The sequence below is a fragment of the Pseudophryne corroboree genome, chromosome 1 (genome assembly GCF_028390025.1).
Source record: "Pseudophryne corroboree isolate aPseCor3 chromosome 1, aPseCor3.hap2, whole genome shotgun sequence".
In the NCBI taxonomy this organism is placed as follows: Eukaryota; Metazoa; Chordata; class Amphibia; order Anura; family Myobatrachidae; genus Pseudophryne; species Pseudophryne corroboree.
The window spans coordinates 482,968,377-482,989,744 of record NC_086444.1 but is presented as its reverse complement, the minus strand read 5'-3'; the positions used below and the strand labels follow the sequence as shown (position 1 = coordinate 482,989,744).

Below are 21,368 nucleotides of genomic sequence, written 5' to 3'. Positions count from 1 at the left end.
TGTACTTTAATGGAGCCTAGTTTTAGGCCCATATTCACTCCTGCTTGCAGGAAATGCAGAAATCGACCTAGTTGAAATTCCTCTGTTGGGGCCTTTTTGGCCTCGCACCATGCAACATATTTCCGCCATATGCGGTGATAATGCTTTGCCGTAACATCTTTCCTGGCCTTAATAAGCGTAGGAATGACTTCTTCCGGAATACCCTTTTACTTTAGGATCCGGTGTTCAACCGCCATGCCGTCAAACGCAGCCGCGGTAAGTCTTGGAACAGACAGGGCCCCTGCTGTAGCAGGTCCTGTCTGAGCGGTAGAGGCCACGGGTCCTCTGAGAGCATCTCTTGAAGTTCCGGGTACCACGCTCGTCTTGGCCAATCCGGAACCACGAGAATTGTGTTTACTCCTCGCTTTCTTATTATTCTCAATACCTTTGGTATGAGAGGCAGAGGAGGGAACACATAAACCGACTGGTACACCCACGGTGTCACTAGAGCGTCCACAGCTACCGCCTGAGGGTCCCTTGACCTGGCGCAATATCTTTTTAACTTTTTGTTGAGGCGGGACGCCATCATGTCCACCTGTGGTTTTTTCCAGCGGTTTACCAGCATCTGGAAGACTTCTGGATGAAGTCCCCACTCTCCCGGGTGGAGGTCGTGTCTGCTGAGGAAGTCTGCTTCCCAGTTGTCCACTCCCGGAATGAACACTGCTGACAGTGCTAGTACATGATTCTCCGCCCATCGGAGGATTCTTGTGGCTTCTGCCATCGCCATCCTGCTTCTTGTGCCGCCCTGTCGATTTACATGGGCGAGTGCCGTGATGTTGTCTGACTGGATCAGCACCGGCTGGTGTAGGAGCAAGGATTTTGCTTGACTTAGGGCATTGTAGATGGCCCTTAGTTCCAGAATATTTATGTGAAGGGAAGTCTCCTGACTCGACCATAGTCCTTGGAAGTTTCTTCCCTGTGTGACTGCCCCCCAGCCTCGAAGGCTGGCATCCGTGGTCACCAGGACCCAGTCCTGTATGCCGAACCTGCGGCCCTCTAGAAGATGGGCACTCTGCAGCCACCACAGTAGAGACACCCTGGTTCTTGGAGACAGGGTTATTAAGCGATGCATCTGAAGATGCGATCCGGACCACTGGTCCAACAGGTCCCACTGAAAGATTCTGGCATGGAACCTGCCGAAGGGAATTGCTTCGTAAGAAGCCACCATCTTTCCCAGGACCCGCGTGCAGCGATGCACTGATACCTGTTTTGGCTTCAGGAGGTCTCTGACTAGAGATGACAACTCCCTGGCCTTCTCCTCCGGGAGAAACACTTTTTTCTGGACTGTATCCAGAATCATACCCAGGAACAGTAGCCGTGTCGTCGGAACCAGCTGTGACTTTGGGATATTCAGAATCCAGCCGTGCTGGTGCAGCACCTCCTGAGATAGTGCTACTCCCACCAACAACTGTTCCTTGGACCTCGCTTTTATTAGGAGATCGTCCAAGTACGGGATAATTAAAACTCCCTTTTTCGAAGGAGTATCATCATTTCCGCCATAACCTTGGTAAATACCCTCGGTGCCGTGGACAGTCCAAACGGCAGCGTCTGGAATTGGTAATGGCAATCCTGTACCACAAATCTGAGGTACTCCTGGTGAGGATGGTAAATGGGGACATGCAAGTAAGCATCCTTGATGTCCAGGGATACCATGTAATCCCCCTCTTCCAGGCTCGCAATAACCGCCCTGAGCAATTCCATCTTGAACTTGAATTTTTTTATGTATGTGTTCAAGGATTTCAAATTTAAAATGGGTCTCACCGAACCGTCCGGTTTCGGTACCACAAATAGTGTGGAATAGTAACCCCGGCCTTGTTGAAGTAGGGGTACCTTGATTATCACCTGCTGGGAATACAGCTTGTGAATTGCCGCTAGCACCGCCTCCCTGTCTGAGGGAGCAATCGGCAAGGCAGATTTTAGGAACCGGTGGGGTGGAGACGCCTCGAATTCCAGTTTGTACCCCTGAGATACTATTTGAAGGATCCAGGGATCCACCTGTGAGCGAGCCCACTGATTGCTGAAATTCTTGAGGCGGCCCCCCACCGTACCAGGCTCCGCCTGTGGAGCCCCACCGTCATGCGGCGGACTTGGCAGAAGAAGCGGGGGAGGACTTTTGCTCCTGGGAACCTGCTGTTTGTTGCAGCCTTTTTCCCCTACCTCTGCCTCTGGATAGAAAAGACCCGCCTTTTCCACGCCTGTTTTTCTGGGTCCGAAAGGACTGAACCTGATAAAACGGCGCCTTCTTAGGCTGTGAGGGGACATGGGGTAAAAATGCTGACTTCCCAGACGTTGCTGTGGAAACTAGGTCCGAGAGACCATCCCCAAATAATTCCTCACCCTTATATGGCAACACTTCCATGTGCCTTTTAGAATCTGCATCTCCTGTCCACTGGCGAGTCCATAAGCCTCTCCTAGCAGAAATGGACAATGCACTAACTTTAGATGCCAGTCGGCAGATTTCCCTCTGTGCATCTCTCATATATAAGACTGAGTCTTTTATATGGTCTATGGTTAACAGGATCGTGTCTCTGTCTAATGTGTCAATATTTTCTGACAGTTTATCTGACCACGCAGCGGCAGCACTGCACATCCAAGCTGACGCAATAGCTGGCCTAAGTATAATGCCTGAGTGTGTATATACAGACTTCAGGATCGCCTCCTGCTTTCTATCAGCAGGTTCCTTGAGGGCGGCCGTATCCGGAGACGGTAGTGCCACCTTTTTAGACAAACGTGTGAGCGCTTTATCCACCCTAGGAGGTGTTTCCCAACGTGACCTATCCTCTGGCGGGAAAGGGAACGCCATTAGTACCTTCTTATGAATTACCAATTTTTTTATCAGGGAAAGCCCACGCTTCTTCACACACTTCATTTAATTCATCTGATGGGGGAAAAACTACGGGTAGTTTTTTCTCCCCAAACATAATACCCTTTTTAGTGGTACCTGTATTTATATCAGAAATGTGTAACACCTCTTTCATTGCCTCAATCATGCAGTGAATGGCCTTAGTGGGCATCAGGTTAGACTCATCGTCGTCGACACTGGTGTCAGTATCAGTGTCGACATCTGGGTCTGCGGTCTGAGGTAGCGGACGTTTTAGAGCACCTGATGACCTGTGCGACGCCTGGACAGGCACGAGCTGAGAAGTCGGCTGTCCCACAGTTGGCATGTCGTCAAATTTCTTATGTAAGGAGTCTATACGTGCACTCATTTCTTTCCATAAGCTCAACCACTCAGGTGTCTGCCCCGCAGGGGGTGACATCCCTTCTAAAGGCATCTGCTCCGTCTCCACATCATTATCCTCATCAAACATGTCGACACAGCCGTACCGACACACCGCACACACACAAGGAATGCTCCAACAGAGGACAGGACCCACAAAAGCCCTTTGGGGGGACAGAGTGAGAGTATGCCAGCACACACCAGAGCGCTATATAATGCAGGGACTAACTGAGTTATGTCCCCTATAGCTGCTTTTTCTATATAATTTATACAGCGCCTAAATTTAGTGCCCCCCCTCTCTTTTTTTACCCTTTTCTGTAGTGTAGACTGCAGGGGAGAGCCAGGGAGCTTCCTTCCAGCGGATCTGTGAAGGAGAAATGGCGCCAGTGTGCTGCAGGAGATAGCTCCGCCCCTTTTCCGCGGACTATTCTCCCGCTTTTTTCTGGATTCTGGCAGGGGTATTTTCCACATATATAGCCTCTGGGGCTATATATTGTGGTATTTTTGCCAGCCAAGGTGTTATAATTGCTTCTCAGGGCGCCCCCCCCCCCCCCCCCAGCGCCCTCAGTGACCGGAGTGTGAAGTGTGTGAGAGGAGCAATGGCGCACAGCTGCAGTGCTGTGCGCTACCTTGGTGAAGACTGATGTCTTCTGCCGCCGATTTTCCGGACCTCTTCTTGCTTCTGGCTCTGTAAGGGGGACGGCGGCGCGGCTCCGGGACCGAACACCAAGGACTGGGCCTGCGGTCGATCCCTCTGGAGCTAATGGTGTCCAGTAGCCTAAGAAGCCCAATCCGGCTGCAAGCAGGCGAGTTCGCTTCTTCTCCCCTTAGTCCCTCGCTGCAGTGAGCCTGTTGCCAGCAGGTCTCACTGAAAATAAAAAACCTAAATCTATACTTTCTTTCTAAGGGCTCAGGAGAGCCCCTAGTGTGCATCCAACCTCGGCCGGGCACAAAATCTAACTGAGGCTTGGAGGAGGGTCATAGTGGGAGGAGCCAGTGCACACCAGGTAGTCATAAATCTTTCTAGTGTGCCCAGCCTCCTTCGGAGCCCGCTATTCCCCATGGTCCTTACGGAGTTCCCAGCATCCACTAGGACGTCAGAGAAAATAGCATTATGCTAATATAGTCATCGTCTCTGGACTTCGAGTGCTCCCCACCAGGGTTATCTTCTTTCTCTTCGACTCAAGGAAGCACCACTGACCATCACAACTACTCACCCTAAAAAAAAATTTGTATAGGTGTACAAGTGATAAATCATGGGGTTTCCCATATACGTGTCACTTTCTCCAGAGACAATTACCATTACCTCTCTTATGTAATAATTCTGTGTGGCTCTCCCAAACCACAGCTTGCTATTCATTTTTACCAGAATCTTATGTATACAGTACCTCTTTGGGTGTGAAACTTACAGTACAGACTCCACCCAATCTTTGTCTTTCCTTTGCACCTTTTGCTGTGGCTCTAAACCTGTTATTTGTGCCCTAGCCTATGGGTACAGGTTTCAGCTTGTAATGAAAATATTCCTCTTGCACCACTTACATCAGTCGCTGTGTCGTTAGTTGTAGTAATGCTATTTGTTCATTGTGTACTATGCTGCTTATTGTATTGGACAGTGTTACCATGTACTGTTGTGTCATTTGCCCTCTGTAAAGTGCTGCAGACCACATGTGGCACTGTACAAATAAAGTTAATCATTCTTTCTTGTGCAGTTTATCCTGTAATGGTTACTGTGAGCCTCTGCCATGGGTGTTGCTATTTTGGAGCACTCAGTGTGCTCAGCTATCGTGTCAGTCATGGGAGTAAGGCCCTCATTCCGAGTTGTTCGCTCGCTAGCTGCTTTTAGCAGCATTGCACACGCTAAGCTGCCGCCTACTGGGAGTGAATCTTAGCTTTGCAGAATTGCGAACGAAAGATTTGCATAATTGCGAATAGAAATTTCTTTGCAGTTTCTGAGTAGCTCGGGACTTACTCTGCCACTGCGATCAGTTCAGTCAGTTTCGTTCCTGGTTTGACGTCACAAACACACTCAGCGTTCGCCCAGACACGCCCCCGTTTCTCCAGCCACTCCCGCGTTTTTCCCAGAAACGGCAGCGTTTTTCCGCACACACCCATAAAACGGCCAGTTTCCGCCCAGAAACACCCACTTCCTGTCAATCACACTCTGATCACCAGAACGATGAAAAATCCTCGTTATGCCGTGAGTAAAATACCTAACTTTTGAGTAAAATAACTAACCGCATGCGCTCTGCGAACCTTGCGCATGCGCAGTAAGCGACTAATCGCAATATAGCGAAACTCGGCAACAAGCGAACAACTCGGAATGAGGGCCTAAGCCAGGTGATGTAATTAAGTGCCTTATAGCTGTTATGAGCCACGGCTGTGGCTCATTCCTGTTTTGCATTTTGGTTATGTATTTTATGTTATACTTCTGTTTCTGTTCCCCGTGGGTGTCATGGGGTGTTCGGAGCCCACCCTTAAGGAGAGGGTACTGTTATGAACCACAGGTAGTGGTTCATTCCTATTTTATGTTTATAGTTCTCTTGCAGGCCAGGATTTCCCATTGCTCTGGTTTAGAAGATTCTTGTTTGCTGCTGGTGGTGAGTCTGTGTAATTGCAGCCTGTTTCCATGTGTTTGGCCTCACCTGTCTGCTAATTGCATCTTGTCAGTTTGGAGTCGTGCAACAGGACAGCTGCACGACATAATTAATTAAGGCTCTCTGTTATATTCTGGCTCAGTGCAATACACAGATGCCGGTGATAGTTCTTGAGTTCTGAGCCAGTTCCTGAGTGTCGGTTCCTGAGTGTCGGTTCCTGAGTGTCGGTTCCTGAGTGTCTGATCCCATGTCCTGCCGTGAAGCGTTCCTGTCCAGAAGTCCTGTGGCTTTGTCTGTGCCTGGTTGAGTATCTGGCTTCTTGGTGTCCACCGGTCTGTCGTTTAGGATTCTAAATCCCAAACGCGGCTGCCGTGGGCCCAAGAAAGCATAGTCATGCAGGCGTGAACTGACCACACGGGTGAAACAATGGAGGTAGGCTGCTAGGGGCTATTTCCATACCACACCTTATTGCAGCGTCACGTTCTGGTGCTCTGGACTCACTACGCAACATCTCTCTTGTTCTGAGCACCAGAAACGTAACAATAGCCTGGTCTAACTGACTCCTCAGTGCTGGTGATAGTTTGACCTACCCTTGTTAAGTGTCTTTAGCTCCTGTATACTTGTCTGTAACCTTGTCTTCAGCCTGCTATAGACCTTTGACTGAATAGATTACCTTGTCTTCAATACACCATAGACCTTTTGACAATTAAACAGATTGTCTTGTCTTAAACCACAGACCTCTGCATGCTAACTAGTTTTCCTTGTCTATAGCCATAAATCTCTGCACGTTAAACAGATTGCCATATCTTCAACCATAGACCTCTGCATATTAAGCAGATTTCCTTATCTACAGCCATAGACTTTAGCATCTTAACCAGATTTCCTTGTCGACAGCCACATTTCTCTGCATGTTAAACAGATTGCCTCATCTTCAACCACAGACACCTGTATGCTATCCAGATTTACTTGTCTACAGCTAGTCAGCTACACACATCTGCACGTTAAATAGATTGCTTCATCTACAGCCACAAACTTCTGCATGTTGACCAAATTCCGTTGTCTACAGCTACACACCCTTGCATGTCTAGTGGATTTTCTTGTCCTCAGTCACAGACCTCTGCATATGAGGCGGATTGACGTTTCCAGCCTCAGTTCTCTGACTGGTAAATGGATTGCCGTGTTGTCAACCTGCTTCTGATCTCTGCATGTCAATGGATGACCTCGCCTCCTGCAAGTTGGAGAGATATTATTTATGTTACTTCTATGCCAGTTGTGTTCTGTTCATTTATAAAATCTAGAATCTACAGTATTCTAACATGATTGCAATACTGATACTTCAACCTGAGAGCTTTTCAGTTTTGTTGAATATTGTTTCAAGGATTCTGCAATTTCTGTTATTCCTGGTTCATAATGCTCTAGGGGTCTGTGTGAATCAGACCCCACTCTCAGTGCAGCCTGCCTCATGCCTATTCCTGCTGCTGGTGGCAATCTTTGGATGATATTTGTGAGTGGATGCTCTCCCTCCCATTGTATACGGGAGTCCTATAATAGTGTTCACTCTAGGAATTTTTTAGGGCAGGGTGCTGATCACGGGTAGGGCACATTTTTCATTCGGGAGGGCACATTTTTCAATTAGAAGGGCAAAATTAGGTACATACTATAATGCTTGGTCCTCCCATTCCCACATGATAAAGAATGGGCAGTGCGCGCCAAAGGCGAAAATTTAGGGGCGTTGTTTTTCGTGGGGTTAGGGGCATGGCCACATAATAGTGGCAATTCACATTACACCACACAATAGTGCAGCTAATACACACTGCACCAGGTAGAACCTCCTATACACACTGCGACAGGTAGAGCACGTTATACATATTGCGCCAGGCAGAGCACATTCTACACTTTGCGCCAGGCAGAGCACGTTATACACATTGCGCCAGGTAGAGAGCACTGAGACACACTGCACCAGGTAGAGAGCACGGAGACACACTGCACCAGGTAGAGAGCACTGAGACACACTGCACCAGGTAGAGAGCACTGAGACACACTGCACCAGGTAGAGAGCACTGAGACACACTGCACCAGGTAGAGAGCACTGAGACACACTGCACCAGGTAGAGAGCACTGAGACACACTGCACCAGGTAGAGAGCACTGAGACACACTGCACCAGGTAGAGAGCACCGAGACACATTGCACCAGGTAGAGAGCACCGAGAAACATTGCACCAGGTAGAGAGCACCGAGAAACATTGCACCAGGTAGAGAGCACCGAGAAACATTGCACCAGGTAGAGAGCACCGAGAAACATTGCACCAGGTAGAGAGCACCGAGAAACATTGCACCAGGTAGAGAGCACCGAGAAACATTGCACCAGGTAGAGAGCACCGAGAAACATTGCACCAGGTAGAGAGCACCGAGAAACATTGCACCAGGTAGAGAGCACAGAGAAACATTGCACCAGGTAGAGAGCACCGAGAAACATTGCACCAGGTAGAGAGCACCGAGAAACATTGCACCAGGTAGAGAGCACCGAGAAACATTGCACCAGGTAGAAAGCACTGAGACACATTGGAGGAGGAGGAGGGGGGGGGGGGGGGGTAGATGGTTCCGCACACACATAAGACAAGGGGTAGTGGGGCCACACACAGGGGGTTGGGGGGGGGCAGGAGGGCACAAGGTGTCACACACACGGGGGGGGGGGGGGCGCACAAACCAGGGTGAGGGGGGTAAAGTGTGCCACACACAAAGGCTGGGGGTAAATGGGGTCACATGCAGGGGGTGGGGGCAGGATATGGCAATGCATTAAAATACATGTTCATTACTTTGTGTGTATCTACTTACTCACACTCTGGCAGCTGAGGGTCACACTCCGGTAGATGGGTACGCTGGCCAGTGGCACTGGCTGGTGGGAGATGGGGGCTGCCCGCGGGTGTCTGGCCATGCACACAGAGAGGAGGGAGGGCTGGGTTTGCCTCGGCGGGAGAGGCAAACCCAGCCCTCCTGTCTCTCGCAGAGGAGGGGAGATGCGGCGGCTGACAACTAAGGACGGACGAGGTGGGCGGGCGGGACGGACGAGGTGGGCGGGACAGATGGGGCGGGCCGCGGAGGTCTCTGTCTCTCATGCAGGGAGACAGTGTGACTGTGATTAAGCACACTGGATTACTGCAGTAATGTGTCCGGTGGCTTGGCGGGGTCCGGCGGGTAGCAAAGTGCGGGGCGGGAGGGCGCACACAAATGGGCAGGGCGGCATTCAGGTGTCTAAAAAAGGGGCAGGGCGCAGCGCCCTGTGAAAGACACCTAGAGTGAACACTGCTATAAAGCAGGGATGGGGAACCTTCGGCCCTCCAACTGTTGAACTACACATCCCAGCATGCCCAGCAACAGTTTTTGCATGGCCAAATAGCAAAACTATAGCAATGCATGCTGTTATATGTAGTTCAACAACATCTGGAGGGCCGAAGGTTCCCCATCCCTGCTATAAAGGGACAATCACTTCCAAGCTGCAGATCATACTCCAAATAGCCGGTAATATTGCACTCTGAATGCAGATGCTGTGCCCTCTCCTGGCCAGCTTCCAGTACTCGGCTGTGATTCTTCACCAACTTCAGCTCTGTATAGCTAATGCACTGTGAGAAGGGTTCTGTGGGGTCCAGGAGTCTTGTTTCTATAGTAGAGAAGATTTCACTTATTTTGGAATTATATTGCTTGCACTGAAAGACTGCAGACGGGAACTGTTAGAACTAGACGAACACTGGGATCTCTACGATAGATAATGTCGAAGTCGGAAAATATTACGGTACACACATCACGTACAAACACCACACAGATGGCCTTCGTGAGCGTACTTGTTCTGCCGTACGTGTGCATATTCGCAAGTTGCGTATGACCGTTCACGCTGTCCTGCGTATTAGCGCGTGGTATGAGTAATTACGGTAGCATTTGTATTCGCATGGGAAAAAGCCTCAAAGACATATCTCATATTTAATCCACATAGTGCACAATGTACACATAGCCCACACGCACCACACCAGCAAGTTCTACTTGTTTAAAAGGTACAACAACAAAGGGATTCACCTTTGCAGGATATGAGGGGACAGCATTAGGTTATGAGGTGGTGTTTGGTATACAACTGTAGGGTATTTTAAGGGCAACATTCCGGTAGCAGTCTGCAGAAGATAGCACGCTCCTGCACATAATTATGCGCAAGAACAGGATATTTATATTATACTGTGTTTACTGTACTCTGATATTCGGCGGGAACCCAGTGGAGACCAACTGCAAGCACACCTGGACCAGACATCGCCCACCTATTCAAACCAACCTATGACCCCTCCTGTACTGTAAATGACCAGCCCTTTGTCCTATAGATGAAGAGGTTACAGTTTCTATTGTATTGTGTTTTGACCAATTGTATAAAAGCCAAGCTGCCTAGCTGGTCATTCATCTCTCTCTGAAGGTCATCTTGCTTGATTGACTGAGCACCGGACTGTGTGGCGCTGGCAAAACCAAACGTATGTACCATTGATTGTAGCCTCTTTTCTGTTATTGTGATTGTATATCTGTTGTAACCCCCTTTCAGCAATTATATGTTGGTGGGTCGGATCCCAACATCTTAAATACAATTGGTGTTGTGTCTCCTTCCTGCTAAGGTTAAAAATGTATTTCAGCCACATGTGTAGCTGCATTGTGCTCTCAGCGTGTCGGTGTGTGTGTGTATGCACTGCGTGTACTTTGTACGTCCATCACGGCGTGTGTACGCAAAGTGCGTACACGGTACGGGCCTTTGTACGCTAACTGAGTAAAACGTACGTAGGTTAAGGATTACATGCAGCGGCTCGAATTTAAGTGTATTAAGGTATTGCTTTTAGTACTGTAAATAAATCAGCATTCACAATAACTAAAAACCAAGCTCAGCACACTTTTGCAGGCCAAAGATGAGATACTGGTGAGCGTTATCCAGGTATGAACCTTTGTTGGATCAGAGCAGATGTCCAGAAGAACCTTTCTCCCTACCACCTAATTATATTGATTTCTAGTTCAAAAGGAGAGTACCATTGCCAGGGCCATAACTAGGTGTGTGAGAAGGGGGCACCGCACATAGCGCTGCAGGGTAGGGGCGCTGTTGGCGCCACTTGTCAATTACTTTAACTTGCAGTTTCCCTCCTTTATGAAGCCCAGCATCTCCTGACCTCCCCCATCTCCTACCTTGACCCCTTCTGTCGCTATTACCTATACAACGTTCATGAATTCAACTTGAGATTTCTTTGTTATTCAGTCACAATGTTCTTTATTACATTTCAAGATGCTGATATACCCGGGATTCTAACCCATTTCCTGTGGCATTGCAGTCAGACAATCTATTCATTAAGCTGTCTGTCCTTGCATAGAATGGTAGAGAATTCTAAGCTGTTTGAAGCCTACCTTGCACTTTTTGAAAAAATTATCACCATTGCAGCTGAGCAGATCTATGTAGTGTGTGGCTGCAAGAGATTGGATGTGTGGCTGCACACTACATACAGTAGGTCTGCTCAATTGCAATGATGATTATTTTTTTCTACAAATTACCAGTAGCTTCATATAGTTCTCATAGTTTTTATGCAGGATCAAATAGCTCAATGAGTAGGGATTTTCGATAAGAATTCAATAGGTTATGGGTTTGAATGCAGGGTATGGAAGTATATTGAAATGTGTTATTTAATAAAGGGGTATTGTAACTGAATAACAAAGTACTCAAGTTATGTGCATGAATGTGGTATAAAGAGGATTTGTGTCCAAATCCACTTTCTTGCAGTGGCCTATAAATGCCGTCCCCCCGCCCATCCACCCCCTCCCCCCTCCCCACCGTATTCTGCGGCCAGGATCCCGGTGTCAGGATGCTAACCACCGGGATCCCAGCCACCGGTAATGCCTACCCAACTCCACTTGGGGAAGGGGCATGACAAGATTGATCCCAGAGAAAGCCCATGCTATGATTCCCCTTCCCTTCTCTCACCACAGGTTCTATTCCCACTCTATGGGTGTCGTGGACACCCACGAGTGGTAATAGTCCCTTGTAGTCGGCATGCCGATTGTTGGGATTTGCAGGGGTCAGGATGGAGGTGGAGGTGTTGTGATCGGTGGTCTCCTGACCGCCGGTCACATAACTACATCCCCCCCACGAGGCATGTGCCTTATGTCCCTATTCAAAAAAATTGGAAGGGGGCACCAATTCTCTCTCTGGCACAGGACACCAAACAGTCTAGTTACGGCTCTGACCATTGCTGTAATATAGCGGTGTACTCTTTCGAGTATAATCATACAGTGATACATGGTTTAATTAATGTATACGGGAGCACCCAGAGTGGAGACACTAGTTACATTAACAGTACAGGGGACAAGATAAACCTCTCTAAGTGACAGTAATACTTGTCACATGATTGTAGTTAACCGACAGAATTAACACCTTTTTCTGGACCATTCATAGGAGTACATTTACTGTGCAGCAATTTTCAAAGCAGCCGTGTCTTTGGTGATTTTGGCCACTGGATTTGAAGAGGCAATAATATCAAATAATTTAATATTAAATATTTAACATTATTTACCCTTTAGATCCTGTAGCCGAAATCAGCAAAAATGCAGCAGTTCTAAATAGCACTTCATAATAAATTTACCCCATAGACTCACTCTATATGCCATGTATGACAAAGCAACACTTACCTAATAAGCTCTCTGCCTTGTATCCAAGTCCCTAGGATGCTCTCTATATTTTATATTAGTCACTGGAATGATCTCTGTATTGTAAAGTGGTCACTAGAATGGCCTCTGTTTTGTATGTTTGTAAGTAACAGCCTCTCTGCATTGTATTGCAGTCACTACAATGCTCTTCATTATATGATGGACACACACTAGAGTGTATATTATTATATTAGGTGTTTGGCTGGCAAAATATATGCTACAATTCATTGTGGTTCTTAAAGAGTAACCATTATAGGAATGACTACAACTGCTCATTCTATAATGGAAATTGTGTATTTTTCTGCTGAGAAAGATGAGGTGGCTATGTGATGTGGGTTATATTATTGTAAGGCAACATTGTAGTTCAATGTTTGTTCTTTACTTTACTGTTTGGTCAGATTTTCCACTGCTATGTTACATTTGTACAACAACAGTATATTTGGCTTTGTGTTATCACATGCAAACATGTGTAAACTAATTCTCAGAATTTCTATTACCAGATAGGTTCAGGCAGTAGCGGATCTTGCCACGGGCAATCAGGACTTTTGCCCGGGGCGCCGCCTTCTGGAGGGCACCGGCGCCATCCAGAGGGCGCCGCACCATGGCAAGATCCACTACTGCTGTGCCCCCCGCTGCCCACTGTGTCCCGCTGCCCGCTGTGAAGGGAACTAGACGCGTAGCGTCCAGTTTCCCTTCGTGGAGAGGACCTTTACTGTGCGGTGCGCGATGACGTCATCGCGCACCGCACAGCAAAGGTCCTCTCCACGAAGGGAACTAGATGCAACGCGTCTGGTTTCCCTTCGTGGAGAGGACCTTTACTGTGCGGTGCGCGATGACGTCATCGCGCACCGCACAGCAAAGGTCCTCTCCACGAAAGGAACTAGATGCAACGCGTCTGGTTTCCCTTCGTGGAGAGGACCTTTACTGTGCGGTGCGCGATGACGTCATCGCGCACCGCACAGCAAAGGTCCTCTCCACGAAAGGAACTAGATGCTACGCGTCTGGTTTCCCTTCGTGGAGAGGACCTTTGCTGTGCGGTGCGCAATGACGTCATCGCGCACCACACAGCATTTCAGCGGCGCTACTACTGTACAGGGGGCGTAACTGACCATGCCCCCTGTATGAAGCCACACCCCTATTTCCTGCCCGGGGCGCAAAACGGCCCAGAACCGGCCCTGGGTTCAGGTATGGTTACAGGTCATTTTTTAGTGTGCTGAAGGGAAATGTAGTGGTGGGATTTGCAACCCCTCCCCTCTCTGTCTGGTTATCACATGCTTCCCAGATGTCACTATGAGAAAGAGATGGGAGCTAAAATTCTTTGCACCCTATCTGCAATATGGTCACAAACATCGAACTTCTATTTGTGCAATTTGAAAAGACCAAAATTGTATTTATTTTTTTTGCAAATAAAACATTAATATCATACTAAGAAAACATGTCAATTTATTGTCTACTTGCTTGATCAATCATTCTTACTTCTGCCCTGAGACAGACATTGAAAGACTTGCATTATTATTTATATGTATTGATCCAAAATCTTTGAGAACACATGCATTATTCAAATAGATTTGAGTATTAATAATAGCACCATATAGGTAAGGCTAATGATTGGCAGCAATTACTGTCTTTGTACATTCAGCAATTCAGTTGTTTGCATGTTTATTTTTACATCTGTTTTTTCTTTAACTATTTTTTTTTATACAGTTACTTATTATTGGTAATGTCTACTGGCAAAGAAAATATAATTATAAATAAATTATACAGATTTAGGTTGATGCTGCAATTCCAACACAGCATGATTTATAGGGACATTATTTTATAACTTAATAATTGCATCTATCTATCTATCAATTAACAGTTATTTCTATACATATTCCATTGTGCTTTACAGATGGGAAGAAAACAATAATAAATTGAGACTGGGTAATAAAAGAAGACAGAGAGGTAAGAGTGTGGCATCCCCCTGAAGGGCTATGCCCCTGTGACTCCAACAACACAACATATGGTGCTTAAACATGAGGGACACTGTGGGGACATTTATAGTTAGCCCAGCATCATAGTGGTGGCAGTGGGACAGTAGCCGCAGGACCGGCGCGCAGCCGCAAGTCTGGAACCCAACCCGCGCGCCGGCTGAAAGGGACTGACACGGCTCGTGGCAAGAGAGCCGTTGGAGAGGAAAGTTCATTGAGTGGTCGTGAGGAGAGGACGGAGAGCGGTGTGTGCAGGGCGGTGGGTGACGGAGCTTACCGGAGAAGCTCCTGTATTCTAACCTCGGTGCTCCCGTTTTCCAGCGTCTGGAGAGGAGAGAGAGCGGCCCATCCCCCACAGCGCTGCCTCTAGATTGTGCCCGGCTGCAGAAGGTAATCAACGGGGGCGGAGCGGAGGCCGCGACATCACTGCGTCCTCGCCCGTGGGTGGAGCTAAGAGAGGGGAGAGAGCAATCCAGTCCCCGCAGTGTGCCCAGCTGCAGGAGGTCATCGACAAGGGCGTAGCAGAGACTGTGACATCACTACATCCCCGCCCCAGGGCGGAGCTAAAGGTGGACGGTCCCCGGGCGGAGATCAGCTACAGGAGAGGTAATTACAGAAGCCCTCCCACAAAGACGTCCCCAGAGTGGTCCTAAATTTGGCAGTGGTGGGTGGAGCAGAGACTGAGCCTGGCCGGAGCTAGGCTGTGACTGTAAGATAAACTGACAGGGTTGGTTCTAGGAAAAGGTCCCTTAGCCCACTTGATTCTAGCATCTACCCAGTGGAGGAAGCACTACTTAACTAAGATTTCATTGTACTCCAAGGCCACCCAGAGAGGTGTGAAAAGGACGTAGAGGTCCAACAGGTACCGCAGTTGCATACAGGGAATAATTGTTACAATTGCCACAGACAGGATTCTGTACAAAACCTTCTGGCTAGACAGAGTTAGCTTTTCAGACTTTTGTGGGTCTTACCAGTTTCAGCCTTCACAATAGCTTGGATTCAGTGACTTACGCCAGGATAAACACTATCGATAGAAAGTGCACTATAAACCAGAAATATATATATATATATATATATATATATATATTTATTTACTTTTAGATATGTTTACTTTTCCAAACGATACCACGGTTATTATTATTATTATTACATTTTATTTATAAGGCGCCACATGTGTTTCGCAGCGCCGTACAAAGGACAGTACAGGGGACAAAACATTGCATTACAGTAAATAAATAACAGAAATAGAGTACAGGTAACAGAGCACCACACATTCTCAAGACATTGGCCCTCATTCCGAGTTGTTCGCTCGCAAGGCGAATGTAGCAGAGTTACACACGCTAAGCCGCCGCCTACTGGGAGTGTATCTTAGCTTCTTAAATGTGCGACCGATGTATTCGCAATATTGCGATCACAAACGAGTTAGCAGTTTTAGAGTAGCTTCAGACTTACTCTGCCTGTGCGATCAGTTCTGTGCTTTTCGGTCCTGGCTGACGTCACAAACACACCCAGCGTTCGTCCAGGCACTCCCACCGTTTCTCCAGCCACTCCTGCGTTTTTTCCGGAAACGGTAGCGTTTTCAGCCACACGCCCATAAAACGCCGTGTTTCCGCCCAGTAACACCCATTTCCTGTCAATCATACTACGATCGCCGGAGCGAAGAAAAAGCCGTGAGTAAAAATACTTTCTTCTTAGTAAAGTTACTTGGCGCATGCGCAGTGCGAACATTGCGCATGCGCACTAAGAGAATTCTCACTGCGATGCGATGAAAATCTCCGAGCGAACAACTCGGAATGAGGGCCATAGTACAGCTAAGATGTAAGTATTGAGGGAGTGATCATCGTACTACTAGAGGCTGGTGTTCATAGATGGAGATGAACCTTTACTAGCAGGATAAAAATGGTCGTTGAGTAGGGGAGAGCTGTGAGTGAAATGTGTTGAGACGAGGGCTTAGATAACAAGAGGAAAGAGGGCCCTGCTCTGAAGAGCTAACAATCTATTGGGGAGGGGCGACAGACAGATGACAAGAGGTGCAGGCAAGCGGTTACAAAGGGGGCCCCCAATTGAAGAGAAACTGTGAACGCGTATGCCATGGCAATGTTGAAACCTTAGTCTCATAAGATTGTTAATTATTCTATAAAGTGCATTGTAATGTATTTCTCTGACGTCCTAGTGGATGCTGGGGACTCCGTCAGGACCATGGGGATTAGCGGCTCCGCAGGAGACAGGGCACAAAAATAAAGCTTTAGGATCAGGTGGTGTGCACTGGCTCCTCCCCCTATGACCCTCCTCCAAGCCTCAGGTTTTTGTGCCCGTCCGAGCAGGGTGCAATCTAGGTGGCTCTCCTAAAGAGCTGCTTAGAAAAAGTTTTTAGGTTTTTTTATTTTACAGTGAGTCCTGCTGGCAACAGGCTCACTGCAACGAGGGACTTAGGGGAGAAGAAGTGAACTCACCTGCGTGCAGGATGGATTGGCTTCTTAGGCTACTGGACACCATTAGCTCCAGAGGGATCGAACACAGGCCCAGCCATGGAGTCCGGTCCCGGAGCCGCGCCGCCGACCCCCTTGCAGATGCCGAAAAGTGAAGAGGTCCAGAAACCGGCGGCAGAAGACTTTTCAGTCTTCATGAGGTAGCGCACAGCACTGCAGCTGTGCGCCATTGTTGTCACACACTTCACACCAGCGGTCACGGAGGGTGCAGGGGGCGCCCTGGGCAGCAATGAGAATACCTTGTTCTGGCTAAAAAATACATCACATATAGCCCCTGGGGCTATATGGATGTATTTAACCCCTGCCAGGTCTCAGAAAAACGGGAGAAGAAGCCCGCCGAAAAGGGGGCGGGGCCTATTCTCCTCAGCACACAGCGCCATTTTCCCTCACAGAAATGCTGGTGGGAAGGCTCCCAGGCTCTCCCCTGCACTGCACTACAGAAACAGGGTTAAAACAGAGAGGGGGGGCACTTATTTGGCGATATGATTATATATATTAAGATGCTATAAGGGAAAAACACTTATATAAAGGTTGTCCCTGTATAATTATAGCGTTTTGGTGTGTGCTGGCAAACTCTCCCTCTGTCTCTCCAAAGGGCTAGTGGGGTCCTGTCCTCTATCAGAGCATTCCCTGTGTGTGTGCTGTGTGTCGGTACGTGTGTGTCGACATGTATGAGGACGATGTTGGTGAGGAGGCGGAGCAATTGCCTGTAATGGTGATGTCACTCTCTAGGGAGTCGACACCGGAATGGATGGCTTATTTAAGGAATTACGTGATAATGTCAACACGCTGCAAGGTCGGTTGACGACATGAGATGGCCGGCAAACCAATTAGTACCTGTCCAGGCGTCTCAAACACCGTCAGGGGCGTTAAAACGTCCTTTTACCTCAGTCGGTCGACACAGACATGGACACTGACTCCAGTGTCGACGGTGAAGAAACAAACGTATTTTCCTTTAGGGCCACACGTTACTTGTTAAGAGCAATGAAGGAGGTGTTACATATTTCTGATACTACAAGTACCACAAAAAAGGGTATTATGTGGAGTGTGAAAAAACTACCTGTAGTTTTTCCTGAATCAGATAAATTAAATGAAGTGTGTGATGATGCGTGGGTTTCCCCCGATAGAAAGTTATTGGCGGTATACCCTTTCCCGCCAGAAGTTAGGGCGCGTTGGGAAACACCCCTTAGGGTGGATAAGGCGCTCACACGCTTATCAAAACAAGTGGCGGTACCGTCTCCAGATAGGGCCGCCCTCAAGGAGCCAGCTGATAGGAGGCTGGAAAATATCCTAAAAAGTATATACACACATACTGGTGTTATACTGCGACCAGCAATCGCCTCAGCCTGGATGTGCAGCGCTGGGGTGGCTTGGTCGGATTCCCTGACTGAAAATATTGATACCCTTGACAGGGACAGTATTTTATTGACTATAGAGCATTTAAAGGATGCATTTCTATATATGCGAGATGCACAGAGGGATATTTGCACTCTGGCATCAAGAGTAAGTGCGATGTCCATATCTGCCAGAAGTTGTTTATGGACACGACAGTGGTCAGGTGATGCAGATTCCAAACGGCACATGGAAGTATTGCCGTATAAAGGAGAAAAAGACAACGTCTTTTCAGCCTCAGTCCTTTCGTCCCCATAAGGGCAAGCGGGCAAAAGGCCAGTCCTATCTGCCATGGGATAGAGGAAAGGGAAGAAGACTGCAGCAGGCAGCCCATTCCCAGGAACAGAAGCCCTCCACCGCTTCTGCCAAGTCCTCAGCATGACGCTGGGGCCGTACAAGCGGACTCAGGTGCGGTGGGGGGGTCGTCTCAAGAGTTTCAGCACGCAGTGGGCTCACTCGCAAGTGTACCCCTGGATCCTACAAGTAGTATCCCAGGGGTACAGATTGGAAATTCGAGACGTCTCCCCCTCGCAGGTTCCTGAAGTCTGCTTTACCAACGTCTCCCTCCGACAGGGAGGCAGTAGTGGAAACAATTCACAAGCTGTATTCCCAGCAGGTGATAATCAAAGTACCCCTCCTACAACAAGGAAAGGGGTATTATTCCACACTATATTGTGGTACTGAAGCCAGACGGCTCGGTGAGACCTATTCTAAATCTGAAATATTTGAACACTTACATACAAAGGTTCAAATCAAGATGGAGTCACTCAGAGCAGTGATAGCGAACCAGGAAGAAGGGGACTATATGGTGTCCCGGGACATCAGGGATGCTTACCTCCATGTCCCAATTTGCCCTTCTCACCAAGGGTACCTCAGGTTCGTGGTACAGAACTGTCACTATCAGTTTCAGACGCTGCCGGTTGGATTGTCCACGGCACCCCGGGTCCTTACCAAGGTAATGGCCGAAATGATGATTCTTCTTCAAAGAAAATGGACGATCTCCTGATAAGGGCAAGGTCCAGAGAACAGTTGGAGGTCGGAGTAGCACTATCTCAAGTAGTTCTACGACAGCACGGGTGGATTCTAAATATTCCAAAACCGCAGCTGTTTCCGACGACACGTCTGCTGTTCCTAGGGATGATTCTGGACACAGTCCAGAAAAAGGTGTTTCTCCCGGAGAAGAAAGCCAGGGAGTTATCCGAGCTAGTCAGGAACCTCCTAAAACCAGGAAAAGTGCATCATTGCACAAGGGTCCTGGGAAAAATGGTGGCTTCTTACGAAGCGATTCCATTCGGCAGATTTCACGCAAGAACTTTTCAGTGGGATCTGCTGGAAAAATGGTCCGGATCGCATCTTCAGATGCATCAGCGGATAACCCTGTCTCCAAGGACAAGGGTGTTTCTTCTGCGGTGGCTGCAGAGTGCTCATCTACTAAAGGGCCGCAGATTCGGCATTCAGGACTGGGTCCTGGTGACCACGGATGCCAGCCTGAGAGGCTGGGGAGCAGTCACACAGGGAAAAAATTTCCAGGGAGTGTGATCAAGTCTGGAGACTTCTCTCCACATAAATATACTGGAGCTAAGGGCAATTTACAATGTTCTAAGCTTAGCAAGACCTCTGCTTCAAGGTCAGCCGGTATTGATCCAGTGGGACAACATCACGGCAGTCGCCCACGTAAACAGACAGGGCGGCACAAGAAGCAGGAGGGCAATGGCAGAAACTGCAAGGATTCTTCGCTGGGCGAAAAATCATGTGATAGCACTGTCAGCAGTGTTCATTCCGGGAGTGGACAACTGGGAAGCAGACTTCCTCAGCAGGCACGACCTCCACCCGGGAGAGTGGGGACTTCATCGGGAAATATTCCACATGGTTGTGAACCGTTGGGAAAGACCAAAGGTGGACATGATGGCGTCCCGCCTGAACAAAAAACTGGACAGGTATTGCGCCAGGTCAAGAGACCCTCAAGCAATAGCTGTGGACGTTCTGGTAACACCGTGGGTGTACCAGTCGGTGTATGTGTTCCCTCCTCTGCTTCTCATACCCAAGGTACTGAGAATTATAAGACGTAGAGGAGTAAGAACTATACTCGTGGCTCCGGATTGGCCAAGAAGGACGTGGCACCCGGAACTTCAAGAAATGCTCACAGAGGACTCATGGCCTCTGCCGCTAAGAAGGGACTTGCTTCAGCAAGTACCAGGTCTGTTCCAAGACTTACCGCGGCTGCGTTTGACGGCATGGCGGTGGAACGCCGGATCCTAAGGGAAGAAGGCATTCCGGAAGAGGTCATTCCTACCCTGGTCAAAGCCAGGAAGGAGGTGACCGCACAACATTATCACCACATGTGGCGAAAATATGTTGCGTGGTGTGAGGCCAGGAAGGCCCCACGAAGAAATTTCAACTCGGTCAATTCCTGCATTTCCTGCAAACAGGAGTGTCTATGGGCCTCAAATTGGGGTCCATTAAGGTTCAAATTTCGGCCCTGTCAATTTTCTTCCAGAAAGAATTGGCTTCAGTTCCTGAAGTCCAGAAGTTTGTCAAGGGAGTATTGCATATACAACCCCTTTTTTGTGCCTCCAGTGGCACTGTGGGATCTCAACGTAGTTCTGGGATTCCTCAAATCACATTTTAAACCGCTCAAATCTGTGGATTTGAAATATCTCACATGAAAAGTGACCATGCTGTTGGCCCTGGCCTCGGCCAGGCGAGTGTCAGAATTGGCGGCTTTGTCTCACAAAAGCCATATCTGATTGTCCATTCGGACAGGGCAGAGCTGCGGACTCGTTCCCAGTTTCTTCCTAAGGTGGTGTCAGCGTTTCACCTGAACCAGCTTATTGTGGTACCTGCGGCTACTAGGGACTTGGAGGACTCCAAGTTGCTAGATGTTGTCAGGGCCCTGAAAATATAGGTTTCCAGGACGGCTGGAGTCAGGAAAACTGACTTGCTGTTATCCTGTAT

At 48.3% G+C, this 21,368-nt stretch overlaps 2 long non-coding RNA genes across 7 annotated transcripts in view; one reads left to right on the top strand and one right to left on the bottom strand.

Moving 5' to 3' along the window:
* Nucleotides 1-15,128, bottom strand: part of LOC134894764 (uncharacterized) — a 201,216-nt gene extending 186,088 nt beyond the window's left edge. For 2 of the 5 annotated variants that reach the window (XR_010171829.1, XR_010171827.1), the window contains exons 1-2: nt 14,810-15,120; nt 6,928-7,081 (exon numbers count right to left, since the gene is read on the bottom strand). This is a non-coding gene — a long non-coding RNA (uncharacterized LOC134894764). Of the gene's footprint in view, nt 1-6,927; nt 7,082-14,809 lie in introns of all 5 variants that reach the window. The other 3 variants (XR_010171824.1, XR_010171823.1, XR_010171826.1) reach the window with 3 other exon arrangements.
* LOC134894795 (uncharacterized) overlaps nt 14,895-21,368 on the top strand; it is a 268,986-nt gene continuing 262,512 nt past the window's right edge. For both annotated transcript variants that reach the window (XR_010171833.1, XR_010171831.1), the window contains exon 1: nt 14,895-15,138. This is a non-coding gene — a long non-coding RNA (uncharacterized LOC134894795). The remainder of the gene's footprint in view (nt 15,139-21,368) is intronic.